The sequence below is a fragment of the Cannabis sativa genome, chromosome 7 (genome assembly GCF_029168945.1).
Source record: "Cannabis sativa cultivar Pink pepper isolate KNU-18-1 chromosome 7, ASM2916894v1, whole genome shotgun sequence".
Lineage (NCBI taxonomy): Eukaryota > Viridiplantae > Streptophyta > Magnoliopsida > Rosales > Cannabaceae > Cannabis > Cannabis sativa.
The window spans coordinates 59560147-59568324 of record NC_083607.1 but is presented as its reverse complement, the minus strand read 5'-3'; positions in this window follow the sequence as shown (position 1 = coordinate 59568324).

Below are 8178 nucleotides of genomic sequence, written 5' to 3'. Positions count from 1 at the left end.
TCGGAGTTTGGATCCATTGGCCAAGGTGTCTGACTCTAATTAATGTCTCTATCTCATCCTTCAGGTAGCTAGTCACATTTGTTGGTGGTGTGTACTCGCATTTCTTATTTTAGTCTTTTTTCTACTTTCTACTTTAGAACATTCTTAGAGGCTTCTGGACCATATTATAGGTTTCCCTGTAGATATTCTCCCAATTATCGATCAGATTGGTGTACTCAGAGTATTTTTGTTCATATTCTTTCCTTCCTTTCTTTGGAGCCTCAATCTGGTTCTACCTCTTTCCACCCCTCTTATTTTTGGAATGGCTAACATTTGATTTCAGAGCCTCCATCTTATACGTTGATTTTTTAAGAGCGATATTGCATCTAGTTTGTGCCGCCCCAAATCCAGAGAAATTAGTATGTGTCAGTGCATATTTGGAGGCAGCGGATTCGTAGACTCTGGGAGTGGTAAATGGGTGTTGCATCAGGTGGTGCTGGTACAAGAGCGGCTCCAATTGCTTGCATATAAGAATCCTCCAAATAGATGATCCATTAGGCCCTAGACATTAAATTAGATAAAAAGGAGCTTGCAGTTAATCTGAACTAGAGGACCACAAGCTTCATGTCATCGCTAACTTTATTTTTGGTCACTATTTCCATCATTCGTTGGATGAAATTCTTTAGGCTTTCGCCTAGTTACTGTTTGAGATTAATTAGGGATCTGACTTCCATGTCATAATCCTTAGTTGTGATAAATTATTTCTGAAAGGTAGACTGTAACTCCTTCCACCCGTAAATCAATTCGGGAGATAGTCTCTTCCATTAATCCTTAGCGGACTTGGTTAACATTAATAAAAGATAAAGGCATTTGGCATCATCACTAACTCTCGCCAATTCCATGAGACGATTTTATTTAGACAAGTGGGCCCTGGGGTCCGTCCTTCCATCGTGTAACTCCATCTGTGGCATCTTGAAATTTTCTAAAAGTTGAGCGTCGATGATCCGCTTGACACATGGTTATAGATCTTCATCTTCCAAGTTAGAAATTTCTCCACTCTGATTCCGAACCAGTTTTGTCAGAGTAGTAATTTTCTCTTCTTTGTCTGCAAGGGCTGGTTGGTTGTGTTCACGTTATTTGTAGGGTTTAATGGGATAGTCTTAGGATGAGGCTCACCTACCTTTGCTTTCCCATTATCCTTTATAGGAGCTGAGGTTCCAACATTAGTGGGATTTGCTCTTTTTTCCCTGTTAATAGGCTCCTCTTGAGTATCTTCTTTAGAGTCTTCATTTGTATCGTCGAGTTTCGCATGCAGCCGTGCCATCATTTTCTCCATTCATCAGGAGAAAGCTTCTTGTTCTAGTAGCTTTCTTTGAGTTTCAACTAACTCACTAGATACTCAAATTACCTTGGGGTCTTGCTCATGATAAGTAAGATCCATCTTTGATTTCATCGTCATCTTCTCTCTCCTATTCCTCATTTTTTAGTTTTTTCTCAATAAATTGTTCCCGACGCTGGGTTGTTTCAGTCGTTCAGTCTTCAACTTCGAACACTTCTCTGTCCCTCAAATTGCTCGGCTTGGCGTGCCCTGGAAGGAACGAATTAGCATCATCCATGACGACATCCAGACCTAGAAGAGGAGTTTAATCGACGACGGTCTTCCTGGTAGCCACCATTTTTGCAGATCCGAGGTAGCTTTAATTTTTTTTATAGCTCTTAATGAAAGTACTAAAATTTTTATCGAGATTTTCAAAATTAAATTAAATAAGAGCTTAAGAAATTAAATGGCTATTAAAATAAAAGAGATAGTGATTTTTTATGTAGTTTGGGTATTAATGAACTCTATTCCACGAGTTAATGTATTGGCCTATGAAGGCTTGATGTATTACAAATAGATCTTATAATTTAAAAAACTCTAACTCTTGTTATAATGTTTTCCCCTTAATTTTTTCTTACAAGAAGAAAGCTTAGAAAGAACCTGAAAGTTCTTTTGTCCCCCTTGCATAAAAGGATAAAGGGGATTTTATAGGCTTAAATTCGGGCATACCTATGACCTATTTAGAGTTTTTGTGCAAAATAGGCCCACTATGGGGTAAACACATGGAATACATGCCTTTGAGGCCCACTGAAAGATTCTAGCTCGTGGGCGAAGGTTTTTGTACAAATGGGCCCACACGGTCTAGACAACTGTCACGTGCAAGTGCTGCTACAGTAGACAAGAATGTTATATAGGTGTCATTAGACAAAGAAGAAATACTCCATTTGGTGGTGCACGCACTATTATGTTCTAACATAGGGAATATGATCTGATTTGGTAGGACCAAGTGTTAGAAGGCAGCCACGTCACCCTTCAAGACGCTTCTGGAGGCACCTCTTAGACTTCCTTTCTGGATGTCCCAACAGTTGTCCAAAGGGCTTCATTTATTTCGCCTCTTGGAAGGCTTAACGGGCTTTTGGAAGCAGAGGGGCCTCATTTTTGGAGGCAAGGCTTTTGGAGTTTAGATGGGCTAAGGCCCATCTCCGATCTGAACGAGGTTTTGTATGCGCGAAGGCTAGGGCTTAGAGTTATGCGAACCAATTATACTTTGAAAATGTCACCGTCCATCCGAAAATAAAGATAACAATGTGTGGTTTGGAAAAAGAAATTGTTGCTCATTTGTTTTTTAAAATGTATAGTTAGTAAGAGATGCTTGCAGGAGGTGAGAAAATGGCTCAAATGGAATGCTAAATCTAAATCTCTTTAGCAACTGATTCGGATATCCCGAGAAAAGCTTAGAAAATTCAAAAAAGTGTGTTATGTTGTAGGTATTGCATCTTTGGTGTACTATTTACGAAGAGCTAGAAATGAAATTTTTGGTTCCTAAAATTTCTTAAAATTGATTTACTTGTGAAGATGATTATTGGAACTTTTAAAAGTAGATCTTTTGTTTGTTTGGCCAAAGTATGTTTGTAAAGAATAATATGCATTGGTTTGAGCATTTATCGTATTCATATACATGAGTTTTACATACAGAAATTGTAAATAAGTTTTTTTGAGGTATTAGTTACAAAAATCATAATTTGTTGTGATCACTTAAATGTGTTTTTAGTCACAATACTTATTGTGAATAAAACTAAATCAGTGACAACTTGTATCTAATTACTATTTTATTCATAAGTAACTTTTTGTTGTGACTAAAATCACATTTAGTTACAAGAAAAATTATGTTGTGACTAAAAAAGTTGCCACTAATAATAAGGGTTTTTTTTTTTTTTTAATGTTTATCAAATTTACCGATATTTTTGTTTTTTCGAAAAAAAAATTGTAAAAATGTTGTATTTAATACGTCTTCTAATGTGAGTACTTTTATAAAATTTCATGTCTTGTCTTGTCTTGTCTTGTTAGTTATAATAATTATTTTATATTTTCTTTTTAATTAGGGTTATTTACATTAGGGTTTATAATCCTAATAATATTTTTACATGACAATATATACTTATTGCAAATAGAAAATTCTTCCTCTTTTATCGATCTCATCAAATAAATAAAAATTACAATTCTTTCAAAAAAATTAAATAATAAATAAATTACAAATTGTTAAATAATTAAAATGTTAGTCGACAATAGAAAAGCACGTGAGTTTGTTTGAAGTAATTAAATATGCATGCATGGACCAAAGGCATGCTATACGATCTTTTAATAACTAACTCATAAAATAAATATTCTCCTATTATTAATTCTTTATTTATTCACCGAAAGTAGAAAAAACCAAAGTCAAAAGGTGCTTTGTATACAATTCATGTTTGAATCTATGAATTTTCAAACCCTAGCTATATATACAAATATTTTATCCTTGAAATTGTAGGAAAATTTTGATTCAAATTATGAAGATATCAAGAGAATCAAAATTTAGATTATATTCCAATAAAAAAATAATCAATAAGTTGAAAAACATATCATAGGATATTCTGTCTAAACTTTGCTATTCATTGTAGTTGTATATCTATATATATTTATAAATTATCTATATATAATTATAAATATTAAAATTTGGAGTATACTATTTTACTTTTAATGTTGTAATTATAGTTTAGAGTTTTTCTCAATTTTTTGTTAATATCAAAAAAATTAGCACTGAGCATTGTGGAAAATAAAGTTAAAAAAATTAGAGAGTTGTAGTATTCTTTCTAATAATTCATTTACAACTTATTAGCGTACCTCACAGACTTTTTAGTCACACATATGAATTATTATTTATAATTAGTCATAGCTTTTTTACTTAGTTATAAGTTTTGTTAGGACTAAAATTGAAATTTTTCGTAGTGAAAATCCATTACATAAATATATAGGTCAGAGAAAAAAATTAGATTTTCCAAGTCGTTTACAATAAAAAAGAATAAAATTAACTAACAACAACCCTAACAAAAAGTCTAATAAACCACTAACTAGTATTAAGTATCAAAGAAGTGTTAAGATTACTAGGTTTCCAAATTAACTAATTAATCAGTTGACAAATTAAACCCATCAAAGGTTACCAGTTAATGATCTTCAAATAAAAAATTATTAATAATTCTATTATTCAAATAAAAAATAAGGGAAATATTAAAATGACCTGTATTTTTTTATATTGTTAATATTGGATTAACTCTGTTCTTTTGATTTAATCAAATTAAAAATTAACATACATAGATCAAATATATTTATTTAATAAAAAAAATGACATACATAGATAAAATATATTTATTTAATAAATAATTAAAAAAAATAACATACATAGATAAAATATTTTTATTAAATAAATAAAATTAAATAACATTTTTATTAGTTAGTTTATATATATGAAGATATTTGTGTAGGTGAAAGATAAAATTTTTATTTATATATTACACTTCGAGGAATAGCTTTCTATATATTGATAATTTTCATAAAATGACTTTCAATAGGCAAATGTTAAGTAAATGCTAAGGGCACCAATTATGCTTAGTATTTACATATAGGGCTCATTTGGAACGCCGTATTAGGTCGTATTGTATTGTATTGTATTATATTGAATTGGATTATGTATCATATTTTTATATAATACTATGTTAAACTTTAATTTATACTAAAATATTATATATTTAGGTGTCCATAAAAGTTAATACCACATATAGTTTTACATAAAAATATTGCATAAAATACAATTCAATATAATACAATACAATACAATACGACCTAATGCAGCGTTCCAAACGAGTCCATAGTGTTATATCTGATGTAATTCAAAAAAAGTTTTATTTATTTTAACTTTTAATAATCATGAACTATTTATAAAATTATAATATAGTGATCCTAAGCACTTTGATATAATAGCAATGCTTTTTATATATTTATATATTTATATTTATATATATATATATAAGGTTTTGGTGGATATAGGTGTGGAGTGTAGCTAAGATCAATTTGCAAAAATAAAGACAAGTACTAAATATATATTATGCAAAGTGATGATCATAAATTTGACTATATATATTAGAAAATATATTAAAACATTTAATATCCTAATAGACAATTTTGAAAATGTCCCACACCACTATATCAAAAATTGTATCTAGACATATTAATAAGCTAGGGTTATAAATTTGTTGAACCCTACATAAAATTTATGAAAAGCTAGCAAGATATTTTATTAGTTGGTCCTCTAAAATCCATCTTATGCTAGCTCCAAGTGTCCAACTAAATTTATGAACTAAAATATATATATATAATATATATATATATATATATATAAAAGTTGATCATGATGATCTAAAAATTGTAATGCATCATCCCACTCTTTTAGCTCAATGTTAATTAGTATACATTAATTGTTATTTCAAATTAAATTTCATTTTCAACTTTTCTACATTCAATGAAAATCTTTTTGTTTGGGGAAATCACATCAATAGTGAGACTGAAAATTATTGTTAATAAGTGCCCTAAAGAGAAGATGACCCACAAATATAACAAATAATTGATCCTTTGACCACATCACATATCGATCTCTTGCTAGTAGTGATTCATATAATTGTAGTTATTGTTACACATGTACAACATATATATATATATATATAAATATATATACATATATGTATTTGGAATTTGATAAGGATATCCAATAAATATGAGCCCATGGTTTAGGGTAAAAGGGTAGGTCTCCAAAATGATCTCCAGGGCCGGCCCTAGGCATAGGCGGGCTAGGCCCGTGCCTAGGGCCCACACTTTCCGGGGGCCGAAATAAAAAAATAAAAAAAAATTATTAGGCTTTTATTTAAGTAAAATTTAAGTGTATTATAAGTAATAAATATTTATAGCTTAGTTGGTTGAGGTGGATGGCATAAAGTCAAGGTCATGAGTTCAAATCCTATAACACTCTTCTTTTAATTTTTTTTTTTATATATTTTTGAGGGCCCCAAAATTTAATTCGTCTTGGGCCCATATATTTTCAGGGCCGGCCCTGATGATCTCCACACACATACACATGATATATACACACACACAATTATATGTATATATATATATAAGAAGATTCTTAAAGAAAAGTAGAAAGTGGGGGTTAGCTTGAAAAGGTAATGTAAGCTCAAGTCGCTCTCATCAATGACCAAAGAGTTTTCATTTGACCATCCAAGTGTAACTTCCTCTATCATCACAATCTTCCTAACTCTTCTTTTTCATTCATTATTATTCCTTTTTTATTTATATTATATTAAAAAATAAAATGACAAAAGCATTTCGATCATCACCATTATTAATAACTATAAACCCCATCCTCTCTCTCTCTCAACTTATGATTCACTATATATAAATATATATATATATATATATAATGTATAGTCAATGTGGTTATATCATATATGTACCTTCCCATATTAATTTTATAATTACATATGTTGGAAATTTCAATAAAATTTCGAAAGTTGTAACAAATATATATATAATTATAAAAATTCTATAATTAATAATAAACAATATATTTAAATATGCATGGTTGTACATGTTGTGTGTGCGCATGACCAATTGACCAAACAGACTATATATATATATATATACATCAACACGATTGTTTTTCTTTGTTTACATAAATAAATATATATTGAATATTAAGATTGACCAAAATGAAAGAGACCACCAATAATAATTACTCATAGTTAATAGTTTATTATACTCATGAAATTCTGTACATGAACATGGTTTTTTCCGTGAATTAATATACATGAAAACGACTTGGACTAGTGATTTCTTCGAGACCCAAAAACTAAAGAAACTCATGTCTACAACTACTTCTATATATAAATTATATAATAATATTCAATTATACCACGAAAACTCACACTATATATTATAAATTTTTAGTCTTTTAAGATAATAATTTCTTTATAAAAAATATAATATATAACTTGTGCCTCACAAACATCTACTCGATCATATATATCTTCACCCATCTACAAGTTTAATTACAATATTATTATTCTATTTGTGGGAGAATAATATAAATTCCTTCCCAAAGAATTTAATTAGATTTTATCTCAAAACATATCTCTCAACTCTTTGTTATTTTCATAATATTATTATATATATCCATATTAATTATCTCACATATATATATATTATATTGCTGACAACTGCCTTGTAATTTTTATTTGACTAATTCGAAAAGAGTTAAGGGACGCGTTGATGTACTATATAGTGCTAGCTTCGCAAATTATATCGATGAATATTGTAACAAAATTAGGTCACATTGCAAACCAATCACTAAAAAAAAATTAATTAAGTGATAATTAGTCATGATATAATTTTTTTTTTTTGACTAACTGTAATTGTTAGCTAGTCACAACAAATTGTGACTTATAAAAAGGTATTTAGTCACAACAAATTGTAATTTTTGGGTTTAAAAGTTTTAGCCAGAGACTTTTAATTAGTCACAATATAGGAATGCTAATTTGTAATTAGTCACAATTTTTTTATTTTTAGTAATTATAAATCTTATTTTGACTAAAAGATTTTTTTTTGTAGTGAATGCATTAATCTGCTGTTGTAATATGGCCTAGAAACTAAGACTTAGCTGAATGTTCTTTAGGTTGTTTCTAACTACGTTACCGGTTTTATGGTTAAGTTAGTTATGTTGTTTTGTCTATAAATAGACTCAACTAACTCTTAGCTGGAGTGGTTCACATTTCAATGATAGAAATAAGAGAGAGAGA